The sequence below is a fragment of the Pleurodeles waltl genome, chromosome 12 (genome assembly GCF_031143425.1).
Source record: "Pleurodeles waltl isolate 20211129_DDA chromosome 12, aPleWal1.hap1.20221129, whole genome shotgun sequence".
Classification (NCBI taxonomy): Eukaryota; Metazoa; Chordata; class Amphibia; order Caudata; family Salamandridae; genus Pleurodeles; species Pleurodeles waltl.
Genome location: NC_090451.1, coordinates 44915998 through 44934889, shown reverse-complemented (window position 1 = coordinate 44934889; position 18892 = coordinate 44915998). Strand labels below are relative to the sequence as shown.

At 42.9% G+C, this 18892-nt stretch overlaps 1 protein-coding gene across 1 annotated transcript in view; it reads left to right on the top strand.

The window, feature by feature from the left end:
- Positions 1 to 18892, top strand: part of MED26 (mediator complex subunit 26) — a 69311-nt gene that overhangs the window by 42102 nt on the left and 8317 nt on the right. The gene's annotated exons all lie outside the window — the stretch shown is intronic.

Genomic DNA, 18892 nt, shown 5'->3' with positions numbered 1-18892 from the left:
TCGAACTCCTGAGTAAATTCACATTTATCGGTTCCACGTCCTGCCTTTTTGAATTTGGTAATCCAGTGAAACATGAGTGACATTTGTGATATCTTAGCCACAGTAAAATGTAAATAAAGTGGTGAATTCCCTAATCAGGGGTTTGGAATTTAATAAATTATCTGTTTGTCCATGTGACAAGCTGCTTCATAAATCTACTTTTCCTGTTAAAATAAAAATAAAAAATAAAATCTACTTGTCCCTTTTGGACCATGTTTTATATAAGAGCTCTGATTACAGCCTTTCAGAATGTCCGAGCTAATACCATAGTAGGACTTCATTACTGGCAATTTCCTTATTTTGCCACCTTTCCACAGATCTACATACTGGGACTGGAAGTGGCAGTAAGCAGTAGTTACAGGGTTGGAATGCCCTTTTTTTTTAGTCTGTGCAAACCCACTAACTTGTATGTGTTAGGGTTTTCGCCAGCTCTTCTCTAATCTTTTCCCATACTAAAAGATTGGAAATGTACTCCTGACGAGCAGAAGTAAAACTTCTTCCAGGGTTGGGTTGGGGGTGAGCGGAGGGAGGGAAAGGGAATTTGTAAAAGCTCAACAGACCTTCGTGTGAGCAAATCTACACATGTATATTTGCTCATGCTGAAATACAGTTCACAAATATTTTGCAGGAGTACAATTTTCCGGTCTACTTGTGTAAATTCTTATGAATTCATGAAATACGTAAATCTACACTAATGCAAAGACATCTATCCCAGGTGCACGTTTGTGACTTTAAGAATTATGACCCTAAGTGGGTCTGACATTAACCAATACCTTTTTGTTTTTATTAAAGTTCTATCTTTCTCGCTCTCTCTAGCCATGTGTCGCTGGCTTCGCTGTGAGTGATACCAGCCTGCTCTTCCACAAGCAGACAAAGTAGCTGTGTTCAGTGCCAAGAACTTCAATGACAATGTGTGCTTTTCGAGACCAAAAAAAGTATGCCTTTTGCGAGTGTTTGTAACAATGGTGAGGGCCTGGCAGCTCCCACAACAATAAAGGTTTACAAAAGCCATGTAAAAAAGACACATTGACAAAACCAAAAGACTGACCACCAATGTTGGACCTATTGGCTCTGCCAATGCTTGTTTATTTTCATGTTTCCCGTAATATCGTTGAAACTGCTTACACTGATTTTCCATTATGAATATTTTTGGAAAAACTAGCATTCATCACCACATTTTAGTAAATGATGCTTCAAAGAAATGGCATCTAACATTTTGCAGTAATTTAGCAAAACATGTTTTTCCTAGTTGCATTTTGTGTACATTTTCTTTTGAAAGCAGTCACAAATCTTGCTTTCAAGCTTCTGCAAGTATTTGCATCTAATTCGAGCATTCTGGGAGCTTTATACATAACCTCATATTAAGCTTTGCAAAGGTGTCCATACATTTTATGACTGGAACCAGCCATTAGTGCAGTCCCAGCTTACAGCATTTATTGAGAGTGCTCACCCTAATAATAAACTTTGCATTAATGAACCATAAATACAAGTTTGAGCAGCATTAACTTATTGACACACACATTACCTCAACTGCTGGGTGTTGGGCTTACTTGCCCCAAAGACAAAAAACATGAAAACATGTTGTTTTTTGACCCCAAACAGTATGTCCTGGTTGTCGCTTTAGGAATTCCACACCCCTGCCTAATGATGGATATAAAGCAGAGGTCAACAATCTTAACTATGAAAAAGTGCAATCCATGTAGAAACTTGTGAATATATACCTTCCTAAGCTACATGTGGATGAGCTACACTAAAATATTATCCACCACTCTAGCCAAGCACTGTTTGTAAGAATTTTGATTTGTGGTGAGCAACCGCCCACTTCAAGGAATTCTCACAACCCTCGACCGGGCAAACCCTCTATCAATAGATTGACCTACCCCCACCCTAATCCTGGTAGCTATAGCGCAGATCACAGGCTTAACTTCAGACAGTGTCAAGAACTCACAGTAATACTAAAGTACCAAAACAGTAATCAAGTCAAAATTCAAAACAATAAAAATCCCAGACCAAATTAGAATAGTGTTAAATGTTATGAGAAAGTAACACAAAAAGGATGAAATTAAAACATTCATATATTAGCTGAAGTAGAAATGGTGCCAAAAAGTGCGGAGACCACAATGAAGCGCAGATCATTTACACCAATCAGGATTGTTTTATGTCCCAATACTCTACATGGGTGCAGTTCTAAATCTGGCATAGGCAACAGTCAGGTTTTGTCCCGGTTTAGTTGCCACGAAACAGCTGGGTACATGAAGGAAAAGGCTTGTGTAACTTGCTGTGTCCCTGTAGCCATAGGATGTCACCCAATTGGCTCTTGGAGTCTACTTTTTGTCCTGGGTACAAGAGGAAGTGGATCCAGTCCTATCTTCTGCTGGTCCAGAAAGTGATCTGAAGTGATTACGGGAGGTGCCACATTTATGCCTGGAACCAGCTACGGGATGGGTTGACTCCTTGGGCATGTCATAACCATTGGGGTGAAAGTTCATAGGGATAACCCTAGCCACTTTTTAAATAGCTCCTATTTGCTTTGAATAAACAGGCCAAAAATGTTTCAGGGCATTTTCAAAATGGTGAAATTGTTCAGCAAGAATAAATACATTTTATGGAATTGTGGTGTGTTGAGAATGTATTATGTTAAATGTGGGAGGATACCAGAATTAACCCTAAAATCCCAGTTTGAAGCCGGTACTGTACCTACAACAAACCGAAAGATATAGGTCTGGGGGAGGGGGGACAAAAGCCGGGTTCTTCAGTAAGCAGACTGTGGATGCAGAATTGTTTTGGCGTCCTATTATCTCCTTTTAAAGTGTGCCCCAAGTGTTAGATGTGGCTCATCGGACCTGTCAAAAAGGATGCCCACAGGCAATCTGTGCCCATTCAGGTCAGCCAGTTTTTTGCTTCAGGGAGGCATTTCCCACCTATTCAAGACTGAGCACCGGCTAAGAGTTGACAGACTTTCACTAATTAGCCTTCTAACTGTTCAGGCAGGTAAACTGTAACTTTCTAAATGCTACATTTCCTTAATATTTATAAAAAATGTGACCACCATTGAATTTGATTTTTAATAATATTTGTGTTTTAATTATTTTTCTAGTAATAGTGTAATGTACTTCCTATCGTTGAGGTACAAAACTGGCTTGCGACGTGCAGATCAGAAAATTCTGATGAATGGTATTTAACAAACCTGATTTTTAAAAATGATGCATGAAGTATGGTTTCCTGAAGACTGTTAGTTGTTGATACATCGGCACTTAGTTTAGTCTTTGAATTAATACATTAGAAAAACTATATTATTTTTCATGCCCACGGCTTCCTTTCTAAAGCCTTTAACTTTTAATATCTCAGGTTTGCCCATAAAATTAATGAAGCCAAAGTAATCATGCAGCCTTTATCATTTGAGTGACTTATTATATTTTTCAAAATCTTTGCATGAAACTCGTTTGGCCACCAACTACCCACGTTCCCAAATTGCAGATCCTGATCATTTTCATATTCTCTGCAAAATCTCCAGTCGTTTCTTTTGAGGCACTTGTAGGCCCTGATTCTTGGTGCTGTCCTTTTTAGATGTAGCTGGCACTATTTCTCTCTCAAACTGAATCTCGAGGTTTCCACTTAAAGAATCACAAAAATGTATCCACTCTTATAAAACCACACTGATAGTCCAGTCTGAGCAACATACCTCTATTACTAAGAGTTTGATTATGTTTCTATCTAAATTCCGGAATACTCTGCGCTATTTTCACATTTTTATAGAAACGTCATAACCTCTTGTTTGACCTATCCTCGAGTGGTTAATCTGTTTTGGAAACTGACTTGTCTTTACCTTCATCCCGAGTTTAGGGTGTAGTAGAAGAATCTGTCACTCTTGGTGAATGATGAAATCATGTGCCTCCCTCGTGCTGTGGTGCCTGCTCTCTAGACATTTGTGGACCCCCACTGAATCACTACTGAATGCAAGAGACTCCCGCTGAGCAGTTTCTACAATTTGGGCCACAAAACACACCTACAGAAACAAATACTCATCAAATACACAATCATTAAATATTTTATTTAATTCACAAACCAATGTATTCAAAAATCGAAATTTTATTGGAAGCTTGGAACTTTTCATAATCTTTGTTTTTAAAAAAAAATGCAGCAATATGCTAGACTCTAGCATGTTACTTGGTCATTTTTGCTTCTAATGCCTGCTCCCTTTTGTCAGTGCTTCCATTTTGACAGTTTGTCCATACTAGAATTAGTTTACTGTTCTTCCTCTGCTCCCACAAAGATCGGGATACCTGCTTAATTTTTATCCTGTATTTCAAATGCTTCTCATTTACAGCAGGTGAACTTTTTCAACATAGCTTTTTTATGTATACTTTATTAATACTTTAATATTAGGATACTTGATGAGCATGCTTCTTTCCTGTCTCTTTGGTTTTTAAAATGGTCATCCATGGGGCGGTAGTAATTGTTGGTCAACTTGCTTGGCAGTGTAAGAAATTCTTGACATCTGATAGACTTCTAGCTGCAGATTCCTTACCTACCTCAGAATTATTCCCAGGCATCAGACTGAATCTGGAAATTTATCATTAACAGTACCTCTGCACACTGCTTGAATCCAGTCTGTCGTGGGCATCCCTGCCACAGCAAAAGATAAATCTCAAGGAAAAAAAACTTCAACAAAAGTATAAAAGATCAGTCACAAAATGACTAGGAACAGCTCTGTTGATCTTCACTGCCTGCGCAGAAACAAAGAACTGATATTGGTGCGCTGGGGTGGCACCTATGTAGGCACAGCGCACGTTACTCCTGGTGCAGATGATGCCACTTGGAGCCACACAGTGCAGCCTAACGGTACTGGTCATGAGAACTTCAGATCCAGTGTGAAACCAGGGGATCATTCTAAGGTACGGAATCTGACTGGATGGAATTTCTACCAGATACGGCATTACCAAATGTAAGTAACTTGTTCGTCTCCCTTTTTCGGTCTCACTTGACAGCTTAGCCCTCTGAATGACCGGTTACCAGCTAATTTACATAGACAGTGAATGGTCTTTAGCTTTGTGGAGTATTTCTTACTCATCGTGCTATTGGTTGTTAGTGTCATTCTGCCCTCTGTAGAGTGCTTTCATTGCAATATGTCATAGTACTCTGAGATGTAAAATAGTCTGTTTGGTAGCGCCATAACCAAATAACTGCATGCTGAGGTTATGCGGGTCATATGTTGGGATTTCTGTCTAAATGCGATCTGGTTTGATAGTGCATGGTGTAACCTTATGAACAAAGCTCTTGTGAGCACCATGACAGATAACTATAAGACATGAATTGATTACACAGGTTGGGGTAGCTTACAGGCGATCCAGGGGTCAGCGGTGACTTCCCATAACAGTGCGCTTCAGTTTTTACAGATTATCCCTCTGTCAGTAAACCGAGGGGAAGCCCACTTATCCAGCAGGAGTATTTTGGGACTCGATGCCCCTCCTGCCTAGCACTGGAGTAGGCTATGATGCGGTGCTCTGTCTCCCTGCCGGTGACGTGCGCAGCCTGCACACTTTAAGTAGTTTGTTGACCTACAATGCACTGTGACCTTCGGCGTTCACAGTTCGTGCTGCCTCTTCCATTGATTCTCAGGCGTGGGGTTGCTCTTCTATGTAAGCTTTCAGTTCTGCCCTCGGCTCCCAAACCAATTATTCCATATTGGTATAACTCACTTCTGCCATCTCTGTGCCTTCCTAGCGCTGTTAGGTTTATGGATGCTCTTTCACACAGCTGTGCTGTTTCTCGTGTCTGGCAGGAGTGTCGCCTCCTAAACTTACCAAGATTATTATATTTGAGTCCCTTCGCTCAAACTGGCTGCACTTCCTTGGTGAAATCGGATTTACAAATGTGGCGTCAGGTTTTTTTTTGTTGTTTTTTTTTTTTTGTTATTGGTGCGCTTTGTTTTTGGATTATTTGTGTTCTAATATACGGAAGATGCTCATGCGCTGTCCGATTTATCTTGCACCCCCCTTTAGAGTTCTCATTCTTCCAAGGCTCGCCGCCCCTCGGTTCTGTAACTTGTTAGGGCATGGTCTCCTGGCCCCGTCAGTGGAAGCAGTGTGTGAGCATGTACCAGTTTCCCGCCGTCTGCCACACACATCCTGCGGTGGGGCTGCGTGGCTTCAAGGCCCATGACATGGCTCTCTTCTGCACCATGCATGCAGTGGTGCCAGAGGACAAGGTGTCCGTGCACCCCACTGCACTGGTGCCAGGGGACTAGGTGTCCGTGCACCCCACTGCACTGGTGCCAGGGGACTAGGTGTCGCCAGGGGACTAGGTGTCGGTGCACCCCACTGCACTGGTGCCAGGGGACTAGGTGTCGGTGCACCCCACTGCACTGGTGCCAGGGGACTAGGTGTCGGTGCACCCCACTGCACTGGTGCCAAGGGACTAGGTGTCGGTGCACCCCACTGCACTGGTGCCAGGGGACTAGGTGTCGGTGCACCCCACTGCACTGGTGCCAGGGGACTAGGTGTCGGTGCACCCCACTGCACTGGTGCCAGGGGACTAGGTGTCCGTGCACCCCTCTCTGGCGAAGAGCAGGTCTTCCTGCTTCATGTTACCCAGTGCACCCCACTCTGGCAAAGAGCAGTGCCGCCTGGTTCACGTCACCCAGTGTCTCCCACTCGGGAGAAGAACCGCCCCTCCTAGTCCGTGTTACCCAGTGCACCCCTCTCTGGCGAAGAGCAGTGCCGCCTGGTTCATGTTGCCCATTGCACCCACCGCCTGTTCAATGTTACCCAGTGCACCCCCACTCTGGAGAAGAACAGACCCTCCTGGGCCGTGTTACCCAGTGCAGCCCCTCTTGGTTCATGTTACCTAGTGCACCCCCACTCTGGAGAAGAACAGATCCTCGTGGCCCCCGGGAGCGGGCAGTACATCCGGGATCAAGTCCCAGGCCCGTCAGTCCACACTGGTGCAGAATGTCAACAGGTCTCGGGTGAATGTGGGGCGGAGGGCAACCGGTCTGCGGTTAGTCTATGATGTGAGTGTACATCGCAGGCTCTCTGTCTGTATCTCAGGTGTACGTGAGACGGCGCTGGGAGGGGCAGGGATGCCCCCTCACAACTAAGTTGCCCTGTTAGGACGTGTGATCTATGCTGTACTGGTTTTGAAGCATTAACACAAAGCTGTTTAGTCGGAGCATAACGAAGTGTGATTTCTCAGTTCAGCACTGGTGCACTATGGTAACATCACGCAATTATTCACCCCCTCCCTCATTAATTCCCAGCCCAGTATGGATTTTCATGAAAACGATGAGGTGCAAGCTGCTTTGTCCAGCAACCAGTATTTTGTAATTGGTTCTTTGAAAAGGCGTTAAGTGGTTTCTGCATGCAAATCCAAAATACTAGGTGTTTAACCAATGTGGTTTAAAAAAAAATGACAGCTTGACTGTTGGGCAGATATGTTGGATGTGCCACCTTTGTCAAAAATGGAAATTTAAGAAATCCGATTTGCTGCAAATTCGTAAAAGGGCAGCACATTCACAAATCAATCAAAAGACCAGGAGCGTAACACGGGGAACCCCCAGAACCCAACAAATGGTGGGCCCATTCAGCCCAGGGCCAATGAATATAAGATATGGGAGGTTCGGGGCCCTCTTCACGCTCTGCAGTGGGCCCCATGATTTTGTTACGCCACTGCAAAGGACCTGAGAAAAGAAAATGAGCAGTGTAGCTGCACACAGCCACAAAGGCTGAGCATGGATCATTGTGGACATACGGAATTGAACACCAGCTCTGTGCAGCTGCTTTTGGTGGAAAGTGGGATCATGCATCAGACCTTTGCCCATGGGCCACTTCATATCTAATTGGGGCATCAACCTGATGATAGCCTCTGTGCAAGTCAGCCTACTTGCATGATGTACAGCAGTGGACCTTCAACAGTTCTCCCAGTCGTTTTGGAATCCTGATTTCAAGACCATACAATTGGGTTGGTGCTCCTTCTCACAACTGAGATACTACCCTCTCTTGAACAATACCAGAGCGCAAATTAAATCAGATTTGGACCTGCTTTGGTGTAGCTGACTGTGTGAAACCAGTTAATGAAGGCAGTGGGACATTACCTGAAAGACAAATCAATTTCTCTTGCCATACTCTTGATTTGAATATCAAGGGGTTTGTAATTTAGTGAAATATCTACTTGTCCATGTGACAAGGTGCTTCAAAAATCTACTTATCCTGTTTAAAAAAAAAAAAAAAAAAAATTGTCCCGTAGGTGCCATGTATTGCAGTGACAAATTATGGCAACAATCTCATTGTATAAGAGCTCTGATAAAAGCCTCTCTGATTATGCCAGGGCTACTACTGTAGTAGGACTTCTAACAATGTCCTTATTTTGCCCCCTTTCCGCAGATAAGTCTGCAAACCTAACTTGCATATTTTTTAGGTGTTTTCAACAGCTCTTCTCTAATTTTTTACTATATTGAGAAAAGGTTGGAAATTTACTTCTGACAATGCAGAAGTAAAACTTTTTCTAAGAAAGTGAACTGGAAACGCTTAACAGATTTTTGCATGAGCAAATCAATAATACACATATATTTATAGTGTATTTGCTAATTAAAGTTCACAAATATTTTCCAGGAGTAAAATTTCCTGCTTTACTTCTGTAAATTCTTGTGAATTAATGAAATATGTAAATATGCACTAATGCATAGACATGTACCATGCGTGCACATTTGTGACTTGTCCCCTAATTTGGTCTGGTGTTAACCAAGACCTTTTTGTTTTTATTAAAATTCTATCTCTGTCCATGTGTCGCCTGGCTTCGCTGTGTGTGATAGCAATGTGCTCTTTCACAAGGAGCATATCTATCCACAAAGTTTTGTTCAGTGCCAGGGACTACTTTGGCAATGTGTGATATTTGAGGCGCAAACATATCTTTGCTTTTTGCCAATGTTTATTACAACTGTGAGGGCCTGGCAGCTCCCACAACAAAGTTTTCCAAAAACCATGTCAAAACAAGACGCGCATTGACAAAACCAAAGACTGACCATCAATATTGGACCTATTGGCTGTGCCAACGCTTGTTTATTTTCATGTTTCCTATAATCTTGTTGAAACAGGTTACACTGATTCACACTATATCATAAATAAGGTGTCCTGATGAATGCCATAGTGTAATTCCATTATAAGGTTTGCAACAAAGTTGACTAGGAAAATGCTCAATTTAAGTATAGCAAATATTGATAACTGATTCTCTAAATCCCACCCTACCTCTTCCCTCAAGCTACTCGGTGGAAATAATTATTTTTAAATCTCATTGGCTTATGTGTAAAGCAGGCAATAAATAAAGGCAATGAGCAGCAGACTTTGCTAATTAGGTATGTGTTGGTCTGGTGATGCTTTATAGACTTCTGATGTAACTTTTTTACGCAAAGAAGTGATTAATTTTGTGACTCTTATACTATGTTTGTAAAATTTGGACATAAAACAATACTGCTGACTCTGTTGGTTGATCAGTGGCTATCGGGAAAGAAGTGAGAAACTGGTAAAAACTGTTTGTATACAGTAGCTAAATGAGTATTTAATATTAAAAATGCCCGTGGTTTCTATTATATAACCCTTTACAAAACTGACAGAACATGAAGTGGAAAAGAAAGATTTGCAGTGGAATTCTCTTTTCATGAGTGTCTGACATTTGAGAGGACTTCAGCTGTTGATGCAGTTCAGTCCGTATGAGGCTAGGTAGCTTTTATTTAGGCCGGTTTACAAGACTATGTGGGATTTTCTAATTTGCCTTGTAAGGAAGATGTGGTCACCTCAGGGCTGTTTTGCGTTTTTTCAAGGCCTTGGTATCCATTGGTATTTTTGGGGGAGGGGATAATTTAGGTGCTCATTCTGCCCTTTAAGGAGGGAATGGTTTCAACCAAAAACAATGCTGTGGTTGAGAGCAGCCTAAATCTAACCATCAGAACACCCACTTTCTTCTCCTTCCACAGCTTACTGAAGTGTGAGGTGTGTAAACCTAGCTAAGAGGTCGGAATTCCTTGGTTTGTAATTCAGTAATGTTGTTCCAATCAAGTGTTTTTAACTGCACCGGGAATTTCCTCCATGGGTGCTGCTTGCTGTTTTATGCACACTGAAGGTGAAATGGATTGACTTGTTATCTAAAGTAGATCATGGAAGGGAAGATGTTTGGTTAAAAAAAAAATACAAAAATAGTTTGTCAAGGCATCTTCTCTTTCTTGGCCAAAAGTTAGACTTGGAGTTATCTAACTTTTCACCTTTTGTGTAATTGGCCAATCAGTGTAATCCTTTTATCACAGTTTTCATTTAACTATCACCAAATGTAAAGGGTCCGGATGTTGTAAGTGAGAAATTCCTACTGCTCAAATAACCAGGTCTCGAGGCGTTTCCTAAAGGTCAGGAGGTCCTGATCTGTCGTAGGTGGGCAGGGCGGGTGTTTTTAGGTCTTGGCAGCGAGGTGGTGGGATAAGGATCTGCCGCCAGCTGTAGTTCGATGGATGCGAGGTTGGCGGAGAGGAGTTGGCGGGTGGGAGTGTGGAAGGGGAATCACTCATTGCGGTAGGCACGGCCCGCGTTGTGGAGCTTTGTAGGTGTGGATGTGGAGTTTGAAGATGATCCTCTTGGAGACTGGCAGCCAGTGTAGGTCTCTGAGGTGGGCTGAGATGTGGTCGCGGTGTGGGATGTTGAGGATGAGGCGTGCGGAGAAGTTCTGTATACGTTGTAGTTTCTTCTGGAGCTTGGCTGTGGTTTCAATGGGGATCCATCTGAAGACCATGCGGAGGGTGTTGAAGCAGGAAGATGAGATAGCGTTAACTTGCTGGGTCATGGTGAGCGATGAGTCTAGGATGAAACCTAGATTGCGTGGGTGGTGGGGCGGTTCCTAGAGTGGCTGGCGACCACCAGTTGGCGATGGCAAGTAGTCCGGCGTGGAGCTTTGTTTTGGTGATGGTGGGGTCCTGGGTGAGTGAGGATCAGCTAGGTGGCGTAGGAGACTATGTTGGCGAGCGGTGCCATGTAGATGTTCCTTGGACAACGCCGCAGATGGTCTTGTTGGCTTCCAACAGGAAGTGAGGGAGGCTGACTGAGTTCTGCCGGAGAGGAAAGATGTGATCCAGTCCAGGGCCTGTGGCAGATCCCGGTGTCGTAGAGGCGAGTGCAGAGGGTGCAGTGACAGATGGTGTCAAAGGCAGCCGAGAGGTCCAGAAGGATGAGGGCTGTGTTTCGACTTTGTCGAGCATGGTTCTGATGTCGTCGGTTGCGGCGATGAGGGCGGTCTCTGTGCTGTGGTTCCTACGGAATCTGGATGGGAGATGTCCAGCGTGGTGGTGTCCTCCAGGAAGCGGGTCAGTTGGCCGTTGACCATCTTTTTGATGACCTTCGCCGGGAAGGAGGGAGATAGGCCAGTAATTCTTGAGGTCTCTGGGGTCTGCTTTGGGTTTCTTTAGCAGGGCATTTACTTCAGCGTGCTTCCAACTCTCCGGGAAGGTGGCGGTCTCGAAGGAGCTATTGATGATCATACGGAGTTTGGGGGTGGGGGGGGGACGATGATGGGGCTTGCTTTGTTGAAGACATGGTGGGGGCATGGGTCAGAGGGAGATCCGGAGTGGATGGTGCTCATGGTTTTGATGGTGTCCTCGTCGTTGATGTGGGTCCAGGAGAGCAGGAGGTTGGTGTGGCTGGGTGCGTTGGTGGTGGCTGCGGTGGTAGTGGGAGACGAGGAGTTGAAGCTGTCGTGGATTTCTGTGATCTTGCAATGGAAAAAGGTGTTGAGGGAGTCGCAGAGGTCTTGCGAAGGAGGGGGGTCGATGGAGCATGACCTGGGGTTGGTGAATTCTTTGACGATGCTGAAGAGCTGTTTGCTGTCATGTGCCTTGTTGTCGATGCTATCTTTGTTTGAAGGATCTTTTGGTGGTCCGGATGAGCTGGTGGTGCTTGGGGATGGCTGTCTTGAGGGCAGCGTGGTTGCTCTGTTTGTTCGTGGTGCCACTTCTTGATTTTTCTGGCTCTCCCGCTTGGGTGCCTGAAAGTCGGCGGTGAACCAGATGGCCTTGGTGCTGGTGCCGTTGTGGGAGGATTTCCTGAGCGGAGCGAGGGTGTTGGCGCAGTCGTCTATAATTGGATGTTTGAGTAAAGTAAATGCAGAAAATGGTATAGGTGAGTGAAATGGATGTCTAAATAAGGACGGTGGCCATACATGCCTTGTGTCTGAATAAAGTTACAATGTGGTTTGTTTTTGGTTACAAAGGGAGCTGCTACATGAAGAACTGCCTGTAGTAAAGCAAGAGAACTGCCAGTAGTCCATCAGGAATGGATACCCTGTTGCTCATTGTTCAAAGAACAAGACATTTCACAAAAGTCTTGAGGTCCTGCACCTTCTGAAAGATGGTCTTCTCTTCCTCTGATGGTTATGAATGAGGATTTGTCAACTGTTTCAGATGAGTCTACCAAAGAAATTGCCCCAGTGAGCAAAAAGTCAATGACCTTTTGATCAAATCTACTAGACAACACATGCTCAGTTTGTTGCCAGACATGTTGTGGGCTTACCAAGTACATACATGTGTGTGAGGCCTGTCCATTGTTTTCCATTGTATAGCATTCCTGTCGCTCATTTGCTTGCATATTCAAAGGCTTGCCTTGTCCATGTTGTCTGTCCTTGCCCAGGAGCGTTGTGTCTTACTTTTGGCCTTCTGCTGTTCACATTTGGGGACCTACTTTTTTTCTTTTGATTTTTAGGCACTGCTTGAAAGGGAATGCTAGTTCCAGCTGTCTTCCTCGTGTACTTCTCCTAACCTACTCCATCGGCATTGTTTTTTGCTCTCTAGCCGTGTTTCTCCCTGCCACTCTCAATGATGCACTCATGGTATGTTTCTACCTCTGTGTTGCTTTCTCGCCCATGCTTCTCTCCCACCCCCTCCAACGTTCGCTGCACATTGTTCCTCACTGCTGCCCTTTCTTCCACCCCAGCATGCATTGCTCCCTTCAGTCTGCCCTGATTTGCCTCCTCTTATATGAGCCCTCCTTTCGTGCACCTTTCAACCCGCCACCATGGCCCAGCCCTCCGTGTTACTCCACACCACTGGTGCTTCAATTAAGAAATATATATCTATCTTATGTCATTTTGTAGTTGCGCACATGTGCATGTCCCTACAAAATGTGGCCCCTGTGTCAGTAGCTTCTTAAAAAAAAAATATATATATATATATATATATATATATATATATATATATATATATATATATATATATATATTTTTTAGCCATGACATCCTTAGGGTTGTCTTACCCCTGACTTTTTGCCTTTTATCCTCCCTGTTTTTCTGACCGTCTTTTTGTTGACCTTAGGACTCTGAGCACTTTAACCACTGCTGATTACTTCTAAAGTGCATGTATTTCTCACCTAAAACATGGTAATTTTGGTGTAACCACAATTGTCATATTTAATTTACCTATAAGTCCCTTGTAAAGTGGCAAACCTTATACCCAGGACCTATAAATTGCTGCTTGTGGGCCTGCAGCCCCGTTTGTGCCACCCACTTGAATAGCTCTGTAAAAATGGCTCAGGCTTGCCACAGCAGAGCCTGTGCGTGCAGTCTCACGGCCACCTTGACTTGGTATCCTGCCAAGTCCAGATTTCCCATTACATTCAAGCCACCCTTAAAGTAGTCCTGGGGAACCCATAGGTCAGGATGCCATAGAAGTAAAAGGCAACACATGTACTTTTAAATTTTCGTGTCCAGGTAATGAAAAACTCCTAAAGTCAATTGTCATTACTGTGTGGACTGCCTCTCTCATAGGCAAGCTTTCGGAATTCCTTATAATACCTTTAAGCTGTAATTCCTTTATCAGAGAGGAGTCGCTGCATCATGTTTAGTACCATTGCAATGGTAGTAATACATCCTATTTACTGGTAAAGTCAAATGTATTATTACTACTTTAGAAATTACTCCTTTAGAAAGTGGGGTTTTCTCTGCGCTCACTGCCCTGTGTGCCAACACGCTGCCTCCAGTATACCTCTGGCTTGGGCTAGGTGACAGCTACACTTGTGCATCCCCTTCAGACACCCACAACACAGGATGCTCAGCTGCATGCATCTGCCTACTGATGGCTCTTCCTGGGGAGGAGGTTGGGAAGGGCTCACGTGTACACCTCAAAGGGTAGTGCTAGGAGCCCACACAAATGGGCTGATTACCTCGCACTGATAGTCTGGAGCCGAGGCGGACCTGAAAGGGGGACTTATGCACTTCACAAGAACTCTTTGTAGTCTTATGTCATGTTTTGTATTTAAGACACTTGTTCATATTGATTTTCTCGTCCAATCCTTCCAATGAATGAATGAATAAATGCTGAAATCTAATTTCACTACCAAGGGAGTATTAATAACCCCTTTCTGATGGTAATTTGTAGATTCTTTCCTACTTATTGACCACGTTCAATTCTCGCTGTTTCGTTACCCAGGTCTAGTAGGGTTAAAAGGGTAAACGTTTTTTTTTTTTTTTTTTTTCTCTCAGTATATGGCAATTTGTGGAATCAACGCACATGTGCCAAGAAATCCTCAGCACCACGTCTTCTATCATCATTGATTATCAACCTTGTTTTATTTGATCCTGCAAAACAAATATTTAACCATTTATTAATTTGATCGGTATCGTTCTGATCCTGAATTAACTAGATGAATAAGGTTTATTTTTCCTCATCTGCATGGAATCCTTTTGTGGTGTACCTCCTGTGATTATTTTATGTGTTGCACAATTACTTTACACCTTGCCTTCTACGTTAGGCCTTCCTGCTCTGCGCCAAGCTACCAGAGGGTGAGCACAGGTTAATTTATTTTGTGTCCTTGACTTGCTCTGACAGCGATTGTGGTCCTTCTTGGACAGGGTGCATACCTCGGCCATCAAAAGACCCAATTTCCTTTTAGCATGCTTCACAGATCAAAAATGTTTTACAGCATGGCTAAAATAATAATTGGCAAAGCCAGTAGGTGCTTATTGCACGAGTGAACACCTCTGCTGCCTAACTAGGGATGGCATGTTAACTACTAACTTTCCGACATACAACTCCACAAATCAACACACCCCACAACTACTTACATACATACACCTATCGACCATGGAGCAAACTCAATTTGGATCGCTTAGAAACACAACTAATAGCAAACACAGATCTAGATACAATTAATTCTGTACCAAAACTTTGAGTGGCTACAGGAAGCTTTTGATCGCCTAATACCACTCAGAAAAATTTAACACGACAAAAGAAAACCAACACCTTGGAGAAACGCAGAACTTAAAAAGATAAAGCAACAAATCAGAAAGTTGCAGCGGACCTGGCTCAAAACAAACAGTCAAGACAAACTGCAGCTACACAAACTTAACAGGATATACAAATCCTCAATCAAAAAAGCTAAAAAAAAAGATACTACTCAGACAGAATTCTAAACGCTCAATCTACAACCAAGGAATTTTATAAAATTCTCAATGAATTTAGAAAACCTACATGCATGGAAGGAAGTCATCCCACCACTCAAGATTTCACAAACAAATTGGCAACTCGCTACACAACCAAGGCATACACATTGTACTCCTATTTAAAACAGAAGAAAACCATCAGCACCAACCCCTTTACTAAAATACCCTCTAAGAATAAACCATCCCAACCTCTACAGTGCTTCAAACAAATATCCCAGGATGAATTTATGGATTTGGTCAAAGCAAGCAGACCTTCTGGTTGCCCTTCTGACCCTTGCCCACCACAAATCTTCAAGAAAATACTGCTATCTACTTCTGCTGCCACACCTGTAAGAAGAATCATCAACAACTCTAACTTCAGGAACTTTTCCTGCAGACCTGAAAAAGGCATACATACGACCATTATTAAAGAAAACAAACCTAGACCCGCAAGACCCCAACAACTACAGACCAATCACAAATGGACCTTTCCTGGGCAAATTGATAGAAAGAGCAGCATTCGCCCAGATGTCACAATTCATTGAAGACAATTCTATACTTTCAGACTTCCAAACTGGATTCCGCCCAGGAAGAAGCACTGAATCAGCACTCATGGCCATCTGGGACGATCTTAAAAACACAGTCGACCGAAATGGAGTTGCTGCACTACTTCTCTTGGACCTCCCAGCTGCCTTTGATACGGTTGACCATGACACCCTAACTCAAAGACTCGATGAAGCCGGCATACAAGGCATTGCTCTCGACTGGATTACTTCCTACCTCCAAAAAAGAGCGAATATCATCCACTCGCCCCCTTCTCGTCCGAACCCTACCTCACAAAAGCAGGGGTCCCCCAAGGGTCAATCATCTCACCTTTGCTTTTCAACATCTACATGATATCTTTACCAGAACAAATCAATGATTTCAATCTCACATGCTACAACTATGCAGATGACACACAAATACTACTTAAATTAGAAGACCCCAAAAACATTGAAAACTCACAAATCTTCAGTTGCCTCAGAGCCGTTGATCAGTGGATGACCTGGAGCCATCTCAAACTACAACCTCCAAAACAGAAATACTCATGTGGTGACTGGAAAAATTATGACCCTCTGTGCGTCTGGCCTGACTATCTCGGACCACCTCCTCAATTATCCAAGGAAGTTAAAAACCTAGGAATCACCATGGATTCCAAGCTAACTATGAATGCCCAAGTAGACAAATTAGCACGCACAAGCTTAATCACCTTAAAGACTTTACGACGCATCTTCCCCCACCTCGGATTTCCACACAAGGTGCAAGCTACTATCTTGCTTGTACTATCCAAACTGTATTATGCCAATAGCCTCTACCATGGATCATCTCTATCTGTTATGAAAAAACTACAACGTATCCAGAATTCCGCAGCCAGGCTACTACTACATATAAAGCCGCAAGCCCACATCTCCCCTGCCTTAAGAGCACTACACTGGTTACCCATTGCCAGAAGATGCACTTTCAAGCTGCTTTGTATCACCTACAAAGCTATACATGGAACAGGACCGCTTTTTATCAGAAAGAAAATTACCAAATACATCCAACAAAGAACCCTCCGCTCAAGACTGGCACCCCGCCTTAGAACACCATCATACAAGAAAGACTATAGGTGGTACATCCTTCTCCGTCCAAGCAGCCAAACTATGGAATTCATTACCCCCAACTATAAGAGCCACAGATAACTTTCTTGTCTTCAGAAAACTACTCAAGAGTTGGCTCTTTCCTTCATAACCACCTTTTTCAAACAACTATGAACTGCATATGCCTATGTGGATAAATATTTTTTCAGATTATAGGTATATTTCTATTTATTTAGTTACTTTGGAAAATATGTATTGCTACTATGTCATAACAATAAAATACACACACACACACTCTTTAAACCTGTCTAAGTATTTTTTACCCATGATTCTAATTATGTATTTTATGTGCATATGTGTGTGTATTCGTGTGTGTGTGTATATATGTGTATGTATGTGTATGTTGTTTCTGTGCTTGGCATGTTCGTGGATCATTGCATGGCTCCTGGTTTTGGGTTGTTATACTAGATATCTATGAATTCCTGCTCTCATCTTATCACACTTATCTACTCATCACTCTTATGTCATGTCTCTATCAAACTATCCTCCATTCTCACTCTGACTCATCCCAAATCCCTTCTACCACTTTCATCTCCTACATATCTCTGCCTAAGCTCTTCCCTCCACCTCCACATCTAACTCACCAAACCTCACTCTACCTCTGTGACCTCCCACACAACCCTACTAAATTCTCCTGCATTCATCTCACCCTGCTACTATGCTCTCCCTAACCCTTCCACATACTCTTCCACCTCCACCCCCCTTTATTCATCCCAAGCCTCTGGGTTGAGTAAATGAAGGATATACTCCCAATTAACACTTCTGGATTTCTTTCCTCCTCCACCCCTCCATTACTCCAGTCAATCTAACTAACAAACTCTCATATCCGCGGCTCAAATGAACTCATAATAATACTAAAACTGTACTCATTATTAAACGATACTAATCCATCACTAATTCTTGTTGGGTTCCGAAGTAGCGTGCTACTCATCGAAAAGCGCTTCGACGCCTCGTCAGGGGTAGTAAGCGCTATATAAATAAAATTACAATACAATACTAGAATTAACTTACAGATGAGCTCTGAACTTTCACCGTCATAGTGTGTTCACATTATGGTATCTTATCCACCTGTTGAGACGTTTGAATTATTTAAATGATTTAACCCCAGCTTTCAAAACCTTTCTTTTTCTCCCAAGTCTTTATGGTCAAGTCATGTATTTTTGTGCAAGTGCTACTTCCTTGCAGCTCAGGTATAGGTGGGTGATAGTTGAAAACAGGAAAAAATATATAAAATTTGAGGAATACATGCATAACAATTTCTTCTTAGATCCAGTTTTGGTTACCTTCTTGAACACTGTGCTGGATGATTAGATGAGTTTGGTCCTACCAGGCTAATTGCTGCTTTGTACTCCTTCTCCATGGTGTTTGTTGATAGTTGTTACCTGTTTCTTAAAGCCCAACATTTTTTTTCCCAAAAATTCAACCGCTTCACTATCACATTCTAAACTAGCTTGGATCACAGATATTGGCATGGTCTATGTGTTGAGTACAATTTCAAAATAAGAATCTTTAACTGCAATCATCCGTGCTTTGTGGCAGTGTATTATAATTGGGGTAGGACTAGAAAACTCATCACTTACAAAATTAATTTAATTGTAGGTGTTTGTTACAGGTACCTGCTTAAATAGTGTGCCAATATCCGAGACATTTTCTCTTTAAGCTAATAGTTCATACTAAACAAGAGTATCTTGTGTGTAGTACTAATTGGACAATCCTTGCTATAGTTGGATGTT